Raw genomic sequence first — 22,814 nt, forward strand, 5'->3', positions numbered from 1 at the left:
CACCAACCGGGACTAAAGGGTTCATTGGTCCCGGTTTGTGCTATGAACCAGAACCAATGCTCTGAGTATATAAGTAGGACTTGTGAAAATTTTCACTTCTCATCTCGCAGTTCCGCCCTGACGACGCCGACGACATCGACGCCGCTAGGCTGCCGCGCGCCCCCGTCCACCACCGCCCTTGCCCCGGCCTCACCGCACCCTGCCCCGACATCGACGCGCCCTGCCCCGACCTCGCCGTCACCGAGCCCTGCCTCCACCTCGCCGCGCCTCGCCGTCGTGCACGCCGCACCCTACCCCGACCTCGCCGCCGCTTGCGTGCACTGTGAGCGCCTCACCGCACCGTTCCCCCTCCTCTCCCCCTTCTCCCTCGCGCCCCAACGCCGGCGCCCGCCCCGACACCGACGATGAAGATGTCATTTTGTAGTAGATGATGATGATGATGATGTATGTATGTTCATATATATGCAAAAGTTAGGGTTTTTTCCTGTTCTTAGATTTTTTGGGGTGATATTATTGTAGAATATGCAAATGTTTGTATGTTCATATGCAAAAGGATATGTCATTTTTTATAAAAAAATTATGATTTTTTCTGTTGTAATTTTGTTCATAGAATTTTTAGTTTATATATATGTGTTCGTATGCAAAAGTTAGGATTATTTTAGTTTATATATGTTTAGTTTAGGAAGAAGGAAAAGAAAAAGGAGAAATAAATAAGAAGAGGAAAAAAGGAGAAAAAAAGAGGAGAAGAAGAAAGGAATAGAAGAGAAGAAGAAAAAACTTCTCCTCTTTTTTCTTCTTCTTATTTATCCTCTTCTCCCTTTTCTTATTTTTTCCATGTATGTATAATTTATGTCCCGATAATTTCAACACGAGGGGGGGGGGTCGATATACCACCTCCCCGATAACATTATTTTCCCATGTATGTACGTCGTCGTTGTCGATATAACCCCTCCCGGATAACTTCGACATGAGGGGCGGTCGATATATATACCCCCTCTCGACCGTGACAACTTATACCACGGGAGCACCCCCCGGCCCTCTCGCTCGACCAAAACTCTCGAGGACACCCAAACCCTAGAAAAAACAATGTCGGTCTCCTATCCCCTCCAGCCGCGCCCCTACCCGATCGACAAACTCTCTTGAGGCCACCCAAATTTACCAAGTTAAAAGAGCGTTGTCGTCGAGGCCACCCCAAACCCTAGAGAAGCGTCGAGGCCAGGCCACTAATATGATTCCTTATTGTTCTTAGCTAGCTAGTTCAACGTTTGCCACTAATATATCCATCTGTCATGTTTGAATAATAATTACCATGTTGTAAATATTTGCAGCAACTATGGATCCGCACCCCCGAGACGAAGCACAAGAAGCGGTGTTGGGGGAGATAATCGCACACGGAAGTGATGCCGTCTTGTTGTTTCTCAATGACACATGCACCGATGGTCTGGAAAGACAGGATGAAGAAGCAGGCTACGACGACGATGATCAAACAATGAAGGAGGAAGGACACCGTGATGACGGCTCCGGTGACCGAATGGAGGGGGAAGGACACCGTGATGACGGCTCCGGTGACCGAACGGAGTCCGGCCAGGTATATATATTAATTAATTATGAAGGAAATATGCCCTAGAGGCAATAATAATGTTATCATTTATTTCCTTATATCATGATAAATGTTTATTATTCATGCTAGAATTGTATTATACGGAAACATAATACTTTTGTGAATACATAGACAAACCAAACGTCACTAGTATGCCTCTACTTGACTAGCTCGTTAATCGAAGATGGTTATGTTTCCTAACCATAGACATGTGTTGTCATTTGATTAATGGGATCACATCATTAGGAGAATGATATGATTGACATGACCCATTCCATTAGCTTAGCACCCGATCGTTTAGTATGTTGCTATTGCTTTCTTCATGACTTATACATGTTCCTATAACTATGAGATTATGCAACTCCCGTTTGCCGGAGGAACACTTTGTGTGCTACCAAACGTCACAACGTAACTGGGTGATTATAAAGGAGCTCTACAGGTGTCTCCAAAGGTACATGTTGGGTTGGCGTATTTCGAGATTAGGATTTGTCACTCCGATTGTTGGAGAGGTATCTCTGGGCCCTCTCGGTAATGCACATCGCATAAGCCTTGCAAGCATTACAACTAATGAGTTAGTTGCAAGATGATGTATTATGAAACGAGTAAAGAGACTTGCCGGTAACGAGATTGAACTAGGTATTGAGATACCGACGATCGAATCTCGGGCAAGTAACATACCGATGACAAAGGGAACAACGTATGTTGTTATGCGGTCTGACCGATAAAGATCTTTGTAGAATATGTGGGAGCCAATATGAGCATCCAGGTTCCGCTATTGGTTATTGATCGGAGACGTGTCTCGGTCATGTCTACATTGTTCTCGAACCCGTAGGGTCCGCACGCTTAAGGTTTTGATGACAGTTATATTATGAGTTTATGCATTTTGATGTACCGAAGTTTGTTCGGAGTCCCGGATGTGATCACGGACATGACGAGGAGTCTCGAAATGGTCGAGACATAAAGATTGATATATTGGAAGCCTATATTTGGATATCGGAAGTGTTCCGAGTGAAATCGGGATTTTACCGGAGTACCGGGAGGTTACCGGAACCCCCCGGGAGGTATATGGGCCTTAGTGGGCTTTAGTGGAAGAGAGGAGAGGTGGCCAGGGCTGGGCCGCGTGCCCCTCCCCCCTAGTCCGAATAGGACAAGGAGAGGGGGGCGGCGCCCCCCTTCCTTCTCTCTCTCCTCTTTCCCCCTCCCGAATCCTATTCCAACTAGGAAAGGGGGGGAATCCTACTCCCGGTGGGAGTAGGACTCCTCCTGGCGCGCCCTCCTCCTGGACGGCCGCACCTCCCCCTGCTCCTTTATATACGGGGCAGGGGGCACCCCTAGACACACAAGTTGATCCACGTGATCATATTCTTAGCCGTGTGCGGTGCCCCCTTCCACCATAATCCTCGATAATATTGTAGCGGTGCTTAGGCGAAGCCCTGCGACGGTAGTACATCAAGATCGTCACCACGCCGTCGTGCTGACGGAACTCTTCCCCGACACTTTGCTAGATCGAAGTCCGGGGATTGTCATCGAGCTGAACGTGTGCTAGAACTCGGAGGTGCCGTAGTTTCGGTGCTTGATCAGTTGGGCCGTGAAGACGTACGACTACATCAACCGCGTTGTGCTAACGCTTCCGCTGTCGATCTACAAGGGTACATAAATCACACTCTCCCCTCTCGTTGCTATGCATCACCATGATCTTGCGTGTGCGTAGGAATTTTTTTGAAATTACTACATTGCCCAACAGTGGCATCCGAGCCTAGGTTTTATGTGTTGATGTTATATGCATGAGTAGAACACAAGTGAGTTGTGGGCGATATAAGTCATACTGCTTACCAGCATGTCATACTTTGGTTCGGCGGTATTGTTGGACGAAGCGGCCCGGACCGACATTACGCGTACGCTTACGCGAGACCGGTTCTCCCGACGTGCTTTGCTCAAAGGTGGCTAGCGGGTGGCAGTTTCTCCAACTTTAGTTGAACCGAGTGTGGCTACGCCCGGTCCTTGCGAAGGTTAAAACAGCACCGACTTGACAAATTATCATTGTGGTTTTGATGCGTAGGTAAGATTGGTTCTTGCTTAAGCCCGTAGCAGCCACGTAAAACTTGCAACAACAAAGTAGAGGACGCCTAACTTGTTTTTGCAGGGCATGTTGTGATGTGATATGGTCAAGACATGATGCTAAATTTTATTGTATGAGATGATCATGTTTTGTAACCGAGTTATCGGCAACTGGCAGGAGCCATATGGTTGTCGCTTTATTGTATGCAATGCAATCACGCTGTAATGCTTTACTTTATCACTAAGCGGTAGCGATAGTCGTGGAAGCATAAAATTGGCGAGACGACAACGATGCTACGATGGAGATCAAGGTGTCGTGCCGGTGACGATGGTGATCACGACGGTGCTTCGAAGATGGAGATCACAAGCACAAGATGATGATGGCCATATCATATCACTTATATTGATTGCATGTGATGTTTATCTTTTATGCATCTTATCTTGCTTTGATTGATGGTAGCATTATAAGATGATCTCTCAGTAATTATCAAGAAGTGTTCTCCCTGAGTATGCACCATTGCGAAAGTTCTTCGTGCTGAGACACCACGTGATGATCGGGTGTGATAGGCTCTACGTTCAAATACAACGGGTGCAAAACAGTTGCACACGCGGAATACTCAGGTTATACTTGACGAGCCAAGCATATACAGATATGTCCTCGGAACACGGAGACCGAAAGGTCGAGTGTGAATCATATAGTAGATATGATCAACATAGTGATGTTCACCAATGAAACTACTCCATCTCACGTGATGATCGGACATGGTTTAGTTGATTTGGATCACATAATCACTTAGAGGATTAGAGGGATGTCTATCTAAGTGGGAGTTCTTTAAGTAATATGATTAATTGAACCTAAATTTATCATGAAACTTAGTACCTGATAGTATCTTGCTTGTTTATGTTTGATTGTAGATAGATGGCCCGTGCTGTTGTTCCGTTGAATTTTAATGCGTTCCTTGAGAAAGCAAAGTTGAAAGATGATGGTAGCAATTACACAGACTGGGTCCGTAACTTGAGGATTATCCTCATTGCTGCACAGAAGAATTACGTCCTGGAAGCACCGCTAGGTGCCAGGCCTGCTGCTGGAGCAACACCAGATGTTATGAACGTCTGGCAAAGCAAAGCTGATGACTACTCAATAGTTCAGTGTGCCATGCTTTATGGCTTAGAATCGGGACTTCAACGACGTTCTGAACGTCATGGAGCATATGAGATGTTCCAGGAGTTGAAGTTAATATTTCAAGCAAATGCCCGGATTGAGAGATATGAAGTCTCCAATAAGTTCTATAGCTGCAAGATGGAGGAGAACAGTTCTGTCAGTGAGCATATACTCAAAATGTCTGGGTATAATAATCACTTGATTCAATTGGGAGTTAATCTTCCAGATGATTGCGTCATTGACAAAATTCTCCAATCACTGCCACCAAGCTACAAGAGCTTCGTGATGAACTATAATATGCAAGGGATGAATAAGACTATTCCCGAGCTCTTCGCAATGCTGAAAGCTGCGGAGGTAGAAATCAAGAAGGAGCATCAAGTGTTGATGGTCAACAGGACCAATAGTTTCAAGAAAAAGGGCAAAGGGAAGAAGAAGGGGAACTTCAAAAAGAACAGCAAGCAAGTTGCTACTCAAGAGAAGAAACCCAAACCTGGACCTAAGCCTGAAACTAAGTGCTTCTACTGCAAGCAGACTGGTCACTGGAAGCGGAACTGCCCAAGTATTTGGCAGATAAGAAGGATGGCAAGGTGAACAAAGGTATATGTGATATACATGTTATTGATGTGTACCTTACTAATACTCGCAGTAGCACCTGGGTATTTGATACTGGTTCTGTTGCTAATATTTGCAACTCGAAACAGGGACTACGGATTAAGCGAAGATTGGCTAAGGACGAGGTGACGATGCGCGTGGGAAATGGTTCCAAAGTCGATGTGATCGCAGTCGGCACGCTACCTCTACATCTACCTTCGGGATTAGTATTAGACCTAAATAATTGTTATTTGGTGCCAGCGTTAAGCATGAACATTATATCTGGATCTTGTTTGATGCGAGAAGGTTATTCATTTAAATCAGAGAATAATGGTTGTTCTATTTACATGAGTAATATCTTTTATGGTCATGCACCCTTAAAGAGTGGTCTATTCTTATTAAATCTCGATAGTAGTGACACACATATTCATAGTGTTGAAACCAAAAGATGCAGAGTTGATAATGATAGTGCAACTTATTTGTGGCACCGCCGTTTGGGTCATATCGGTATAAAGCGCATGAAGAAACTCCATACTGATGGGCTTTTGGAACCACTTGATTATGAATCACTTGGTACTTGCGAACCGTGCCTTATGGGTAAGATGACAAAAACACCGTTCTCCGGTACTATGGAGAGAGCAACAGATTTATTGGACATCATACATACAGATGTATGTGGTCCGATGAATGTTCAGGCTCGTGGCGGATATCGTTATTTCCTCACCTTCACAGATGACTTAAGCAGATATGGGTATATCTACTTAATAAAACATAAGTCTGAAACATTTGAAAAGTTCAAAGAATTTCAGAGCGAAGTTGAAAATCATCGTAACAAGAAAATAAAATTCCTACGATCTGATCGTGGAGGAGAATATTTGAGTTACGAGTTTGGTGTACATTTAAAACAATGTGGAATAGTTTCGCAACTCACGCCACCCGGAACACCACAGCGTAATGGTGTGTCCGAACGTCGTAATCGTACTTTACTAGATATGGTGCGATCTATGATGTCTCTTACTGATTTACCGCTATCGTTTTGGGGATATGCTCTAGAGACGGACGCATTCACGTTAAATAGGGCACCATCAAAATCCGTTGAGACGACGCCATATGAACTTTGTCAAGAAACCAAAATTGTTGTTTCTGAAAGTTTGGGGCTGCGATGCTTATGTGAAAAAACTTCAACCTGATAAGCTCGAACCCAAATCGGAGAAATGTGTCTTCATAGGATATCCAAAGGAAACTATTGGATACACCTTTATCACAGATCCGAAGGCAAGACTTTTGTTGCTAAATTCAGAAACTTTCTAGAGAAGGAGTTTCTCTCGAAAGAAGTGAGTGGGAGGAAAGTAGAACTTGACGAGGTAACTGTACCTGCTCCCTTATTGGAAAGTAGTACATCACAGAAACCAGTTTCTGTGACACCTACACCAATTAGTGAGGAAGCTAATGATAATGATCATGAAACTTCAGAACAAGATACTACTGAACCTCGTAGATCAACCAGAGTAAGATCCGCGCCAGAGTGGTACAGTAATCCTGTTCTGGAAGTCATGCTACTAGATCATGATGAACCTACGAACTATAAAGAAGCGATGGTGAGCCCAGATTCCGCAAAATGGCTTGAAGCCATAAAATCTGAGATGGGATCCATGTATGAGAACAAAGTATGGACTTTGGTTGACTTGCCAAATGATCGGCAAACAATTGAGAATAAATGGATCTTCAAGAAGAAGACTGACGCTGACGGTAATATTACTGTCTACAAAGCTCAACTTGTCGCAAAAGGTTTTCGGCAAGTTCAAGGGATTGACTACGATGGGACCTTCTCACCCATAGCGATGCTTAAGTCTGTCCGAATCATGTTAGGAATTGCTGCATTTTATGATTATGAAATTTGGCAAATGGATGTCAAAACTGCATTCCTGAATGGATTTTTGCAAGAAGAGTTGTATATGATGCAGCCGGAAGGTTTTGTCGATCCAAAGGGAGCTAACAAAGTGTGCAAGCTTCAGCGATCCATTTATGGACTGGTGCAAGCCTCTCGGAGTTGGAATAAACGCTTTGATAGTGTGATCAAAGCATTTGGTTTTGTACAGACTTTTGGAGAAGCCTGTATTTACAAGAAAGTGAGTGGGAGCTCTGTAGCATTTCTGATATTATATGTAGATGACATATTACTAATCGGAAATGATATAGAATTTCTAGATAGCATAAAAGGATACTAGAATCAGAGTTTTTCAATGAAAGACCTCTGTGAAGCTGCTTACATATTAGGCATTAAGATCTATAGAGATAGATCAAGATGCTTAATTGGACTTTCACAAAGCACATACCTTGACAAAGTTTTGAAGAAGTTCAAAATGGATCAAGCAAAGAAAGGATTCTTTCCTGTGTTACAAGGTGTGAAATTGAGTAAGACTCAATCCCCGACCAATGCAGAAGATAGAGAGAAAATGAAAGATGTTCCCTATGCTTCAGCCATAGGCTCTATCATGTATGCAATGCTGTGTACCAGACCTGATGTGTGTCTTGTTATAAGTCTAGCAGGGAGGTTCCAAAGTAATCCAGGAGTGGATCACTGGACAGCGGTCAAGAACATCCTGAAATACCTGAAAAGGACTAAGGATATGTTTCTCATATATGGAGGTGACAAAGAGCTCATCGTAAATGGTTACGTTGATGCAAGCTTTGACACTGATCTGGACGATTCTAAATCGCAAACCGGATACGTGTTTACATTAAACGGTGGAGCTATCAGTTGGTGCAGTTCTAAACAAAGCGTTGTGGCGGGATCTACATGTGAAGTGGAGTACATAGCTACTTCGGAAGCAGCAAACAAAGGAGTCTGGATGAAGGAGTTCATATCCGATCTAGGTGTCATACCTAGTGCATCGGGTCCAATGAAAATCTTTTGTGACAATACTGGTGCAATTGCCTTGGCAAAGGAATCCAGATTTCACAAGAGAACCAAGCACATCAAGAGACGCTCCAATTCCATCCGGGATCTAGTCTAGGTGGGAGACATAGAGATTTGCAAGATACATACGGATCTGAATATAGCAGACCCGTTGACTAAGCCTCTTCCACGAGCAAAACATGATCAGCACCAAAGCTCCATGGGTGTTAGAATCATTACTGTGTAATCTAGATTATTGACTCTAGTGCAAGTGGGAGACTGAAGGAAATATGCCCTAGAGGCAATAATAATGTTATCATTTTATTTCCTTATATCATGATAAATGTTTATTATTCATGCTAGAATTGTATTATCCGGAAACATAATACTTGTGTGATTACATAGACAAACCAAACGTCACTAGTATGCCTCTACTTGACTAGCTCGTTAATCGAAGATGGTTATGTTTCCTAACTGTCGGGGGACTAATCCACGAACACCTATGGGACCGGCGGACCGAGTCCCTTTCGGTTCGGCGGGGGCGGAGGTCGCACAAAGAGCAGATCGAGGCGAAGCACACGAGCAGTTTACCCAGGTTCGGGCCGCACGGATGCGTAAAACCCTACTCCTCCTTTGTGGTTTGTATTGAGTTCTTGCTCGGGAGTGCGGAGTGCTACAGTACACACCAGCGGCTAACGAGACCGAGCCTGAGTGTTCTCTTTTTCCCCCAACCCCCCTCTACGTTGCACATGGGCCTCCTTTTATATGCTCAAGGGGTCACCGACAGGTGGCAACGGAGACAAAGGGTAAAAATGGAAAGGTGGTGCGGTAGGTACAGCTACCTGCTACAGTGTATCATACCTAACCCTGACGGCAGGGGACAAGGGCATTAAATGCCCGTCTGTGTCACCTAAACAGTGCAAAAAGGACCGTCAGGGACGCCACCGCTCGCCACGATGGCAATCTTGTTAGCGCCGCTCGCCACTGCGCACCACTGGCTGCACAGCCTCCCGCCACGCACGCCTGGAAGGGTCCCAGAGCGACACGTTGGTGGATGTGCTGGAGCGCGGGCACAGAGTGGTGGCTTGCCGCGGCAAGCGCCTTGCCGCGGTCGTTGTCTTGTCGCGTCCGGGAGCTTGTCGCTCACCGGGCCTTGCGGGACGCGAGGCGCACCGCGGCAAGTTCCTTGAGATACCTTGGGCGGCCTTCCCGGCAAGCTCCTCTTGCCGGGGTCTTGTCTCCTTAAGCGCCTTGCCTTGGATGGCCTTCCCGGCAAGCTCCTCTTGCCGGGGTCCTGTGGTGTCTTGGTTTGGATACTTTGTTCTTGAATGGCTCCAAAGGAACCACGGAGGACCTTGGCGGTCACCCGACAAGCCTTGTCGCGGGATGCTGCGACTGCCCGTGCACAAGTTCGGGATACTAGGGTACCCCTACTCTAGTACACCGATAGGAGCCCCCGGGCCTGGGCCATACACGGTGCCGAGCGCTGTTGGGCCAGGCCCAAAACAGGGCACGGGCACGCGCAGCCTAGGTTACACCGTATCTCTCTCCGTATCCACCGCACCCTCCCCGAACGGCACGCGTTGAATGCGGCGTCGTGGGAGAGATCGTGGGTGGTTTCTTTATTCGGAAATGCGGAACGTCCGCCCCCTCCCTCTTTATAAGCAGGGGAAACAGGGGTAGTTCGTCCATTCACCCGTTGCTGCTCCAATCTCAAAAATCTCCGCCGCTCCCTCGTCTTCCCAAAGCCGAAAGAGAGCAGCGCTCCGCCCCCATCGCCACCAGCACCAACAACGCCGTCGACCTCCTCCACCACTTCCGCCATGGCTCCAAAAGCCAACAAGGGGAAGGCCGTGAAGTCGACCGAGGCGCAGCGGCTTGCGGCGCTGCGAAAGGAGTGGGCAGTCTTCCCCCCCAAGCTTGCCGCGAGGGAGCTGAGGGAGAACTACTACCTCTTCTGGTCGATGGAGACACGAGCGCATCCGCGCACGAAGGTACTTCCCGCCGCTGCTTGGAAGAAGGCCCCAAACGGATACCCTTTCTTTTCCTTGTTCTTCTTCTGCGGGCTCTGCCCGCCTTTCTTTGAATTCTTCTGCGATATCATGAACACCTACGGGTTCCATCTCCTCAACTTCACCCCCAATGCCGTTCTGACCATGGCAGTTTTCGCACATCTCTGCGAAAACTTTGTCGGAGTCCATCCCAATGTAGCCCTCTTTTGCCACTTCTTTATACCCCGAGTAGAGAGAGGAGAGCCTTTATCCAGCAGAATCGCCTGGATCTCAAGGGCCGGCAAGACGGAAACTTATCTGGAGGGAGAATTCCGCGGCAAGTGGGAGGAGTGGAGAGCAGACTGGTGCTGGATTGACGAGGAGAACCCGCAGCCATTCACCACCCGGCGCCAAACCCCAGTAGCACGCGGCAGCGATTGGAGTGACGTGGCCCCGGAAGACGATAGGCTGAATATTGCTGTCACCCGAATCCTACGCCTCAGGCTTGCCGGGCTCACTGTAGGCGCTGTTGGTGTGGATTTTCTTCGCCGCCGCATCGCCCCCCTGCAGGAACGGGGGAGACCCACTTGGGAGTTCAAGAATGCGGCAGATATCATGAGGCTGCAGCCGGGCCTCAACTTCAACTTCACAGTTCTGGAGCTCAACGCGATGCTCCAGGAGCTGTTCAAGTACGACCCTCAACACCCCGAAGTTTTGAGGTTGCCGGGGGGGGGGTCGTTCCACTGTGCAACAACTCCGCGCTCGACCGCATCCGTGCAATGATGCCGTTGTGCGACTCGCATGGAATTGTCCCAACTTGGCAAGAGCCTGCAGACGACGTCGTGCAGCAATTCTTTGATGACTTGGTAGAAGTGCCGATCCGCTGCGACGAGAAAGATAGCCTCACCCGCGACACCACCGATGCGGAGATGGCACTCATTGCCACTAGGCTAGAAGAGGCGGCGGCAGCCGTAGCCGCGGGCGAATTTGGATTCACCATGGAGGAGGCAGAGGCAGCAGAGGCGGCAAGCCGTGCCGAGCGAGGGGAGCCTGCCGGCGAGAAAGAGCTTGCCGGGCATAACGTCAAGTCGAGTGAGCCCGCCAAGGATACGAGCGGCTCGCTGGAGATCAACTCGTCTTCCTCCTCATCTTCAGACAGCTCGCCGCAAGCAGAGCCTCCATCCCCACCAAGAAGGCGTCTCCGCAAGGTCGGTGACGTAGCGGAGCGGCAGGCGAGGCAACAGTCGCCGCGCCGCGTGACACGCTCCACCGCGGCAAGCACTGTTACTGCGGGAGTGCCTCATGCTGCGACAGCAACTGGAGCGAGGCCCTCCCGGACCACCGCTTCTACTCCTGCCGCTTCTCACGCCGCAGCGACAGCCGGAGCGGGGTCGTCTCAGACCGCCGCCACTGCTCCCGCCAAGCAGCCAAGGGAAGATACTCCTCCGCCTCCTCGCGCCGGACGTGAGCCAGACTTCGACCTCTCCGCGTTCAGCTCCGACGAGGAAGAAGAAGAAGAGTAAGACTCCCTTGTTGTACTTGTAGTTCTTCAATCCTTGCTGTTTGTCTTGTATCTCATTTGCTTGACTCTGAACTTGTTCCTTTTTAGGACTCTGGCCCAGAGAGCAGCAAAGAGAGCCAAAGTCCCGGTGATTGTCATCGAGGACGAACCTACTGCGACAGCAGGGGGTGCGCCCGAGACAACCTTGCCGGACCCGGCAACTTTTCTCTAGAGCAGCCCCCAGCGTAAGTATATGGTTTGCTTTCCGCTGTGAGATGCGCATGGATACTCTGTCTTTGCTGATATCTTACTGCTGGTTTGTGTAGGAGCAGAGCAGCCCCACCAAGAGCCAAGGGAGAATCCCCTGACAAGGGAGAGCTCTCCGGCAAGGGAGGGCTTTCCGGTAAGGGAGGGTTCTCCGGCAAGGGACAGCACCAGCGGCCCCCCGACGGTGGAGACCACGACTGCAGAACCCGGCACAGGTAATCCTTTCGCTTCAAAACTTTCCTTGGGTTCTTCTTCTTTTGATCTTCTTGGGTTTTTGCTTGACTCTTCTCCCTTTCCCGGCTGTCAGACCCATCTGCTACGGAGCCGATGGAGACCGAGGTTTCCGCCAAAGAAACGGCCGGTGCTGACGATCCCGCTGGCGCAGAGGCCGCCAAGGCTACCGCCGCGACAACTGGCGAGGGGTCTGGCGATCACACTGACGGCCCTGAGGCCGCAGGAGCGCCAGGTGCTACACCGACCGCCGACCCGTCCGCCGCTGCCGTAGCGCTAGGCTCTGAAGAGCCCCAGCCAGGCGTCTACTTGAAGGCCGGCGACGACGTCTTCATCAACCTTCCCTGGGCATCGGGCTCCAGGGCGCCGGTCGAGGGAGAGATCTTCGACGGGGAGGTGCTTGCCTCCGCTGTGCTGACTCTGGTTGACGCGCCGAGCAGCAGCAACAACGAGCCTGAGGAGGAGCGACTGCTGCGGAAGTTGTTGTCGCTCTACCGCGCGCGGCAAGCCAAGCTGGAATCCCGCGAGGCGCTTGTCGCGAAGGCGGGAGCAGACATCGAGAAGCGCGCGGAAGAGCTCGGGGGTTTCCACCAGGAAGCCCTCCAGTCCCTGGCGGAGGAGCGGGAGCAGCTCGCCGAAGCGTAGAAGGCCTTCCTCCTCGAGAAGGCTGAAGTCGAAGAGCAACAGCGACTTGCCGCTGTGAAGCTATCCGCGGAGGAGGGCGAGCTGGCGCAGCGGAAGGTCAATCTTGACGCCCACGAGGAGGAGCTCGCCGTGCGCGAGGAAAAACTCGGCGGAGCCCTTAAGCAAGCAGAGGATGCTGCCGCAGTTGCCGAGGCCACCAAGAAGGAGCTGGAGATGAAGGTGGTGCAGCTGGAGGCCGATCTTGCCGAGAAGGGCAAAGAGCTCAGCGTCGCCAAAGGCTCCAACGCGGATCTTGAGTTGAAGCTGACCACTTTGAGCAAGACGCTGGACGGCGCCAAGGAGCAGGAGATGGCCTTGAAAGAAGAGATCAAGGCCGACAAGGAGCTGTTGGAGAGTGTTGCCGCCACCCAGAATGCTTTCAGGGAAAATGTGGAGCACTGGACGGAGAGCCTCGTGAGCGCTGCCGCAGATATTGACAGGGAGTTGGCGCAGCTGGGGATGGAGGATCTCGGGTATCCCTCCGACGAGAACCTCCAACCCAGCGCCAAGCTCGTATTGTTCTTCAAGGGCGTGGCGACGGCCCTCCAGCGACTCCGGGAGAGGATCCCAAAGCAGCTGGCCGACGAGTCGCGCAAGATCTGCGCGGGAGCTCTTCAGAAAGTGTTGGTGAAGGTGGCCTTCCGCAATCCGGGCCTCAACCTCACCAACGTCCTCAAGACCCTGCCGCCGGATGCCGATCTGGAGGCGCTCAAGGCCCTTGTCGCACCCATTGTGGACAAGGTGAGCGGGATCAAGAGGATCGAGGGCGATCACGTAGATTAGGCCGCCCATTTCTTCTTTTCTTGTCGCTGTTTGTCATGTTATGAAAACAATCTGTTAGAGCCGCGACAAGCTATCTTTGTAATATAACTCTATTCTGGGTAATGATTGCAATGTTATTCCCTTTACTTGATTCCTCCCTTTGTATGTTTTTGCCCTACGCTTTTAGGGAACTTGCCGGTGCAGGCACCTGAGCCGCGAGCGCTGAGTGCGGGACGTCAGCAGCCTACTGGTGGTGCCGCTACCGACAAGAAACCTTGTCGCAACTAGTTGCAACTCACTTAAGTTGTTGAGCGGACTCGAAACAAAGTAAGGGCGCAACTAGCTACGAGTTGGTTCCTCCGCGCACAGGTTTTCCATACAAAGTGCGGTCGTTCAAGGGAGATAACTTAAAATTTAAAAAATCTGATTGCTCAAACTTTGGCAACTTAGCTTTTCTGTTGTTTGCTTCCCGGTAAGGCGAAATTTTCTTGAACGACGCCTGGTTCATACCATTATCTTCTCCTTTCCTCCCCGGCAAACTTGTGGGCGAGGGAACCTTCCTTTCCTTCAGAAAAAAGAAAGAAGAGAAAATAAAAATACGGAGCCTTATGGCTCGTTATTGCTTACCGTGGAGTATGTGCTGCACAAAGTGTCAGATCATATATGCCAAAAAATAGAGAGATGAAATTGACAAAATGTGCGGAGCACATGAGCTTTACTTATGCACGGGGTCTGCGCCCGGCTTTGTACAAAGGATTACATGCAACAGCGGCAAGACTTGTACAAAAGGTGGTTGCCGGAACAGGTTCCGGCAACCGCGCCTTACGGGTAAAACTTACGAAGATGCTCAATGTTCCAGGAGTTGCTCACCGGAATGCCATCTTCGGTCTCAAGGCGGACAGCGCCAGGCCTAGTGACTCGTTTCACCTGGTAAGGGCCTTCCCACTTCGGCGTCAACTTGTTGGAATTCTTGGCGGACTGAAGACGCCGAAGAACAAGGTCGCCTTTCTCGAGACTTATGGCGTTAACTTTGCGGCTATGGTAGTGGCGCAAAGCTTGCTGGTAGCGAGCAGCTCACACAGCAGCCTGAAGACGGTCTTCCTCAAGGAGCAGTGCGTCATCTTGTCGCAGCTGCTCTTGCTCGAGCTCATCATAAGCGAGCACTCGAGGTGACCCGTATACGAGTTCCGTGGGGAGAACTGCCTCTGCTCTATAGACTAGAGCGAAAGGTGTCTGGCCAGTGGCTCGATTTGGCGTCGTTCTGATCAACCAAAGAACCACCGGCAGCTCCTCGATCCAGTTTTTTCTGCACTTGTGCAGCCTGTCGAAAGTCTTGGTCTTGAGCCCGCGCAGCACTTCAGCATTTGCCCTCTCCGCCTGACCGTTGCTTCTTGGGTGAGCAACAGAAGCGAAGCAGACCTTGGCGCCAAGATCTTGGACGTACTGCATGAAGGTGCGGCTCGTGAATTGCGTACCGTTGTCGGTGATTATCCCGTTAGGGATCCCGAAGTGGCAAACAATTGACCTGAAGAACTTGACTGCTGACTATGCTGTCACCTTCCTCACTAGTTCCACTTCCGGCCACTTTGTGAACTTGTCGATTGCGACGTACAAGTACTCAAAGCCCCTGACTGCTCGGGGAAAGGGGCCGAGGATGTCGAGCCCCCAGACCGAAAATAGCCAGGATAAAGGGATCGTCTGGAGAGCTTGAGCTGGTTGGTGTATCTGCTTGGAATGGAACTGGCACGCTTCACACTTGGTTACTTGTGCAGTTGCATCCTGGAAGGCTGTCGGCCAAAAGAAACCTTGCCGGAATGCTTTGCCGACAAGTGCTCTTGTGCCAATGTGGTGACCACATATGCCTCCATGTATCTCTGCCAACAGCTTTTGTCCGTCTTCCCGGTGAATACACTTCAATTTCACACCGTTGAGTCTTCTTCTGTACAGTGTCTTGTCGACAAACTGGTACATACTTGACTGTCGGGCTACTCTTTCCGCTTCTTCTTGCTCTTCGGGAAGTTCTCCTGTCTGAAGGAAACGGACAATCTGCTGTGCCCATGCTGGAGCTTGTGGCTCGACAACAAGGACTAAAGGCAAATCTGCGGCAACGGGAACATCCGCTTCTACGGCGAGAATCTGCGGCTCTGCTGGAGCTTGACGTTCCCCGGCAAGCTTGCCGGGGCAAAACTTGTCGGGAGCTTCTGCTTCAACGGAACAAACCCTAGGGCTTGCCGGAGCAGATTGCTCCTCAGCGCTCTTGGCGTTGATCTCGGGGACCTTCTTTGCCAAAGGCAAATCTGCTGCTGCGGGAACGTCCGCTTCTACGGCGGGAACCTGCGGCTCTGCCGGAGCTTGATGTTCCCTGGCAAGCTTGCCAGAGCAAAACTTGCCGGGAGCTTCTGCTTCAACGGAACAAACCCTAGGGCTTGCCGGAGCAGATTGCTCCTCAGCGCTCTTGGCGTTGATCTTGGGGACCTTCTTGGCGGCAGCTTCGGGAAGCTCTGCCGGAAAATAGTCACCAGAAATCAACTTCCTCTTCTTGCTCTGTCCAGTTGATGGCGTTACGGATGGTTGAGTCAGCTTGAGCACAAAGATCCCTGGTTCCACAGGTAACTTAAGTGCAGCGCACTTTGACAGGCCATCGGCAATGGTGTTCTGAGCTCTTGGAACATGCTCCATCTGTAGGCCGTCAAAGTGCTCTTCTAGCTTTCTCACTTCGTCGACGTAAGCTTCCTTCAACAGACTCTGATAACTCTTGTTCACTTGGCGGACGACAAGCTGTGAGTCACCCCGGACAATGAGCTTCTTGATCCCAAGGTCTGCCGCGATCCTGAGACCGGCAAGCAAGCCTTCATACTCTGCAGTATTGTTTGTTGCTTGCTCCTTGGGAAAGTGCATCTGGACTATGTACTTGAGGTGCTCTTCGGTGGGTGCGATAAGCAGCACGCCAGCACCGGCGCCTTGCAGCGAAAAAGCACCATCAAAGTACATCAGCCACTCTTTGCTTGCTTCGTCGACGGGGATGCTCGTTTCTGGAATTTCTTCATCTGGTGTTGGCGTCCATTCTGCTATGAATTCTGCCAATGCTCTACTTTGGATAGTTGAAGTACTCTCAAACTTGAGGCCAAAGCTTGACAGTTCCAGTGCCCACTCAACAATCCTGCCTGTCGCTTCTGGATTCTGTAGTATCCTCTTCCGCGGAAAGCGAGTGACAACTGTGATCTCATGTGCTTGGAAGTAATGGCGCAGCTTTCTCAAGGCCATGAGAAGGCCGAAAAGCAATTTCTGCACGCCAGAGTATCTTGACCTAGCCCCCTGCAGAAGGGAACTGACAAAGTAAACTGGGCGCTGCACCATTTTCTTTTGTATCTCCTCGCGCATCTGCGCAGATCCATCTTTGTCGGGACCAGAGTTTGCCGGGGAAGCCTCCTGCTTGTCACTGGATGCGCCTGTCGTGGTTGCTGGCTCGTCATCTGCCTCCCTCTCTGCCACTAACGCAGCACTAACCACTTGATTGGTTGCCGCTATATACAGCAGCAACTTCTCTTGTGGCTTAGGTGCGACAAGTGTTGGAGCGGAGGACAGGTATCTCTTCAAGTCTTGCAGCGCAGCCTCCGCTTCCGGAGTCCATTTCATTGGACCTGCCTTTTTCAATAATTTGAAAAATGGCAGGGCGCGCTCAGCAGACCTAGAGATAAACCTGCTGAGAGCAGCCATGCAACCGGCAAGTCTTTGTACATCCTTGACGCGCTTTGGTGCTTCAATCTGCTCAATGGCCTTGATCTTGTCGGGATTGGCTTCGATTCCCCGTTGAGACACGAAGAACCCGAGAAGCTTGCCGGAGGGGACTCCAAACACACACTTCTCGGGGTTGAGCTTGAGGCTGATCTTGCACAGATTTGCAAAGGTCTCTTCTAAATCTTGGATCAGAGTTGCCTTGTCCTTGCTCTTGACCACTATGTCATCCATGTAGACTTCCACATTTCTGTGTATTTGTGGCTCAAGAGCGACATGGACTACTCTTGCAAATGTTGAACCAGCATTTTTTAATCTGAAAGGCATCCGTATGAAACAGTACGTGCCACATGGAGTGATGAATGCGGTCTTCTCCTCATCCTCTTCTGCCATGAAGATCTGATGGTATCCTGAGTATGCGTCAAGAAATGAAAGCAAGTCACATCCGGCCGTGGAGTCAACAATCTGGTCAATGCGCGGTAAAGGAAATGGGTCTTTGGGACAAGCTTTGTTAACATCGGTAAAGTCGATACAAAGTCTCCATTTCCCGTTCGCCTTGCGCACGACTACAGGATTGGCCAACCACGTAGGATGGAGCACCCCTCTGACAAGGCCTGCTGCTTCCAACTTCTTGATCTCTCTTGCGATGAATTCTTGGCACTCCACTGCTTGCTTCCTGACCTTCTGCTTGACGGGCCGCGCATGAGGACAAACGGCAAGACGGTGCTCAATTACTTTCCTGGGAACACCAGGGATGTCAGACGGTTGCCACGCAAACACGTCAACATTCGCCCGCAGGAAAGCAATGAGCGCACTTTCCTATTTAGGGTCGAGAGTGGCACTGATGGTGAAGGTACCACCAGTGCCGTCCTCCTTGGCGGACACCTTCCTGGTTTCTGGCGGAGCTGCGATTGTCTTCTTACACTTGCCAGTGGAGCTCGATGGTGCGTCCTCGACGGCAGCGCAGCACTCCGAAGAGGTGCGCTTGCCGGAGTGGGCATCAGAACTCTTGCCGGACTTGGTCTTCTTATTCCCCCTAGGAGCTTCAACGGCAAGTGTCTTGCGATCTGTTGCGGCTGCCGCTTCCTGGTAGATCTTGTCGGCGCAGATAAGAGCATCCTTCTTGTCGCCGGGGACAGAGATGATGCTTATCGGGCCTGGCATCTTCAGCATGTTGTATGCGTAGTGAGAGGCTGCCATGAACTTGGCAAGTGCTGGACGGCCAAGTATCCCATTGTAAGGCAATGGAATATCGGCAACGTGAAAAGTGACCCTCTCAGTCCTAAAGTTCAGCTCGCTGCCAAATGTTACAGGCAACGTGACCTTCCTCTTCGGCTTGCTCCTTCCCGGGTTGATTCCTTGGAATGTGCCAGTCTCTTCAAGCTCGCTGTCAGGGATCCGGAGTTTCTGGAGTACCGCGGAGGAGATCAGGTTCAAGCCAGCCCCGCCGTCAACTAACATCTTAGTGACCTTGAGGTTGCGGATAGTTGGTGAAACCAACATCGGCAAGCACCCGACCGCAGTTGTGCGATCAGGGTGGTCCTCAATATCAAAGATGATAGGCGTGCTGGACCATTTCAGAAGCTTGCATGACTCGACAGGTGGTTCCGCCGCATTGACTTCCCGCACCCACTGCTTGAGTTGGCGGTGCGAAGTATGCAAAGATGCACCGCCGTCAACGCACAAGACCTCTGTGGCTTTCTGGAACTCCTGCTCACTGGTCTCGGCGTCATCCATGTCTTCGTCGTCGTCGTCATCTTCATCCTTGTCGCGGCCGCGGGGAGGTCTGTCTCCTTGCCGCTGCTTGGCGTTGCCGCGGCGTCCTCCCCGGCCGGCGCGCTTCTTGCCGGATTCTCCATCGCCACCTTGGGCCCTCTCCTTGTTGCGTCGCTCGTATTCGGCTTTTTGCTGCTGGACAAGCTGTTCGACCTTCTTGCAGCTCTGGAGGTCATGGCCCTTGGTGCGGTGGATCTTGCAGTACTGCTTGTCGATGCCGTCCTGCTTGTCGGTGACCGCCACAGCCTGGCAGTTGGTGCATGCGGCAATCTCTTGCCGGAGCTACCAACTTTGGCTTTCTTGGCGCCACCTTCGTTGTCGGACTGCTCAACGACTAGCACACCTTTGCCTTTCTTCTTCCTGTTCCGCCGCCGGTTTTTCTTTGCCGGGGCAGCATCCTCGCTGTCAGATCCTCCTGCTCCTGCATTCTCTCCAGGGAGTTTCCTCCCTTCCTCAGCACGTGCACACTTGTCGTCCAGGGCATATAGCTTGCTGACGTCTCTGATCTTGCACATCGCCATCTCCTCCCGCATCCTGCGGTTACGCACGTTCTGATGGAACGCGCTGATAACCGCGGCAGGGTGGACATCTGGGATGTTGTGCTGTACACGGCTGAATCTCTGAATGTACTTGCGCAGGGGCTCTCCTTCCTTCTGGGCGAGCAGATGAAGGTCACTCTCTTGGCCATGAGGTTTGTGGCCGCCTGTAAAGGCGCCGACAAACTGATGGCAAAGGTATGCCCAGGAGGATATGGAGTTGTCCGGCAAGTGCATGAGCCAGGACCTTACGTTGGGCTTGAGCACCAGCGGGAAGTAGTTGGCAAGGATCTTGTCGTCCCGTCCCCCGGCAGCATGCACCGCGATGGTGTAGATGCTGAGGAACTCCGACGGATGCGACTTGCCGTCGTACTTCTCTGGTACATCTGGCTTGAAATTCTTCATGCTGGGCCACTGGACTTGCCGCAGCTCACGAGTAAACGCAGGGCAACCTACCGCGTACGGCAAGCCGCCTGGTTCCCCTGGCGCATGCATGTCAACAGAGGGCCCAACGCGCTGGTCCGATTGACGTCGCGCTTCTCTTCGGCGCTCGATGCGTGTACGAGCGTCTTCTTGCTGTCGTTCATGAAAAACTTGGCACTGATCGCGACGAGCTCGTGGATCTGATGACGCGGTGGAGTCGCTGTCGAGGTGGATCCGGCGAGTCAGCGATCTTGGCCTTCGGGGCGGAGAGTGCACAGTGGTTGCACCCCCACCGGTCTTGTCTCCACCGGCTCGTGCCTGGCTGGCTTGCCGCGGCTGCGACGTGCTCGGCTGCTGTTGAGTGTCGCCGTTGGCGAAGCCGATGAGACTCTGAATGGTGGCCCTCCAGTCGTCGATCTTGTCTGCCATTGGAGGGTAGTCCAGGAGCAGTTGAGCTCTCGCTAAAGCTTCTGCTGCACTGGCGGGTGGCGGTGGCGAACGGTGCAAGGAGCGGGATATGCTCGGACTTCTAATTATGTTAGAAGGAGCAGTATTCTGTCCAGGCGACCGTGCCTCGCTCGTGCCAGCATGTTGGCGTGCATGCTGGTCTTGAGCACTCCGGGATCCACCAGCTCGAACTTGGTCCAGCAAACGCATGGTACTGTGAGTACCATGACGCTGCCGGTCCCGCGCCTCTTGAGATGGGCGCGGTGCATGTACGGACGCCGATGTCTTGGAGTGCGCCCGGTCGTTGTGGGAGTCGGCTACGCCGCCGATGAGTAGCGCAGCCTTGTCCTTGGACCTGGCAGCACCGTGAGCTCCCTCGTTGACGCCCGTTCTTCCGCCGGCGTCTGCCTCATCAGCCGTTTGCTCTGGCGGTGGTGGGTTCAGCGCGGACGGAGTAGCCGCCTCCGAAGCCTTCTTCTTCGGCGGCATGTCGATGAAGATGATGAAGATCTAGCTCGTGTGAACGCCGGATCTGGTTCACACAACCTCGACGACCCCTACCTGGCGCGCCAAAGATGTCGGGGGACTAATCCACGAACACCTATGGGACCGGCGGACCGAGTCCCTTTCGGTTCGGCGGGGGCGGAGGTCGCACGAAGAGCAGATCGAGGCAAAGCACACGAGCAGTTTACCCAGGTTCGGGCCGCACGGATGCGTAAAACCCTACTCCTGCTTTGTGGTTTGTATTGAGTTCTTGCTCGGGAGCGCGGAGTGCTATAGTACACACCAGCGGCTAACGAGACCGAGCCTGAGTGTTCTCTTTTTTCCCCCAACCCCCCTCTACGTTGCACATGGGCCTCCTTTTATATACTCAAGGGGTCACCGACAGGTGGCAACGGAGACAAAGGGTAAAAATGGAAAGGTGCTGCGGTAGGTACAGCTACCTGCTACAGTGTATCATACCTAACCCTGACGGCAAGGGACAAGGGCATTAAATGCCCGTCTGTGTCGCCTAAATAGTGCAAAAAGGACCGTCCGGGACGCCACCGCTCGCCATGATGGCAATCTTGTCAGTGCCGCTCGCCACTGCGCACCGCTGGCTGCACAGCCTCCCGCCACGCACGCCTGGAAGGGTCCCAGAGCGACACGTTGGTGGATGTGCTGGAGCGCGGGCACAGAGTGGTGGCTTGCCGCGGCAAGCGCCTTGCCGCGGTCGTTGTCTTGTCGCGTCCGGGAGCTTGTCGCTCACCGGGCCTTGCCGGGACGGCGAGGCGTGCCGCAGCAAGTTCCTTGAGATGCCTTGGGCGGCCTTCCCGGCAAGCTCCTCTTGCCGGGGTCTTGTCTCCTTAAGCGCCTTGCCTTGGTTGGCCTTCCCAGCAAGCTCCTCTTGCCGGGGTCTTGTGGTGTCTTGGTTTGGATACTTTGTTGTTGAATGGCTCCAAAGGAACCACGGAGGACCTTGGCGGTCACCCGGCAAGCCTTGCCGCGGGATGCTGCGACTGCCCGTGCACAAGTTCGGGATACTAGGGTACCCCTACTCTAGTACACCGACACTAACCATAGACATGTGTTGTCATTTGATTAATGGGATCACATCATTAGGAGAATGATATGATTGACATGACCCATTCCATTAGCTTAGCACCCGATCGTTTAGTATGTTGCTATTGCTTTCTTCATGACTTATACATGTTCCTATAACTATGAGATTATGCAACTCCCGTTTGCCGGAGGAACACTTTGTGTGCTACCAAATGTCACAACATAACTGGGTGATTATAAAGGAGCTCTACAGGTGTCTCCAAAGGTACATGTTGGGTTGGCGTATTTCGAGATTAGGATTTGTCACTCTGATTGTTGGAGAGGTATCTCTGGGTCCTCTCGGTAATGCACATCGCATAAGCCTTGCAAGCATTACAACTAATGAGTTAGTTGCAAGATGATGTATTACGAAACGAGTAAAGAGACTTGCCGGTAACGAGATTGAACTAGGTATTGAGATACCGACGATCGAATCTCAGGCAAGTAACATACCGATGACAAAGGGAACAACGCATGTTGTTATGCGGTCTGACCGATAAAGATCTTCGTAGAATATGTGGGAGCCAATATGAGCATCCAGGTTCCGCTATTGGTTATTGATCGGAGACG

The 22,814-nt window shown here is 51.4% G+C and overlaps 1 pseudogene; it reads left to right on the forward strand.

The window, feature by feature from the left end:
• Positions 1-22,814, forward strand: part of LOC119358318 — a 76,884-nt pseudogene that overhangs the window by 7,389 nt on the left and 46,681 nt on the right.

The sequence above is a fragment of the Triticum dicoccoides genome, chromosome 2A, assembly GCF_002162155.2.
Source record: "Triticum dicoccoides isolate Atlit2015 ecotype Zavitan chromosome 2A, WEW_v2.0, whole genome shotgun sequence".
Classification (NCBI taxonomy): Eukaryota; Viridiplantae; Streptophyta; class Magnoliopsida; order Poales; family Poaceae; genus Triticum; species Triticum dicoccoides.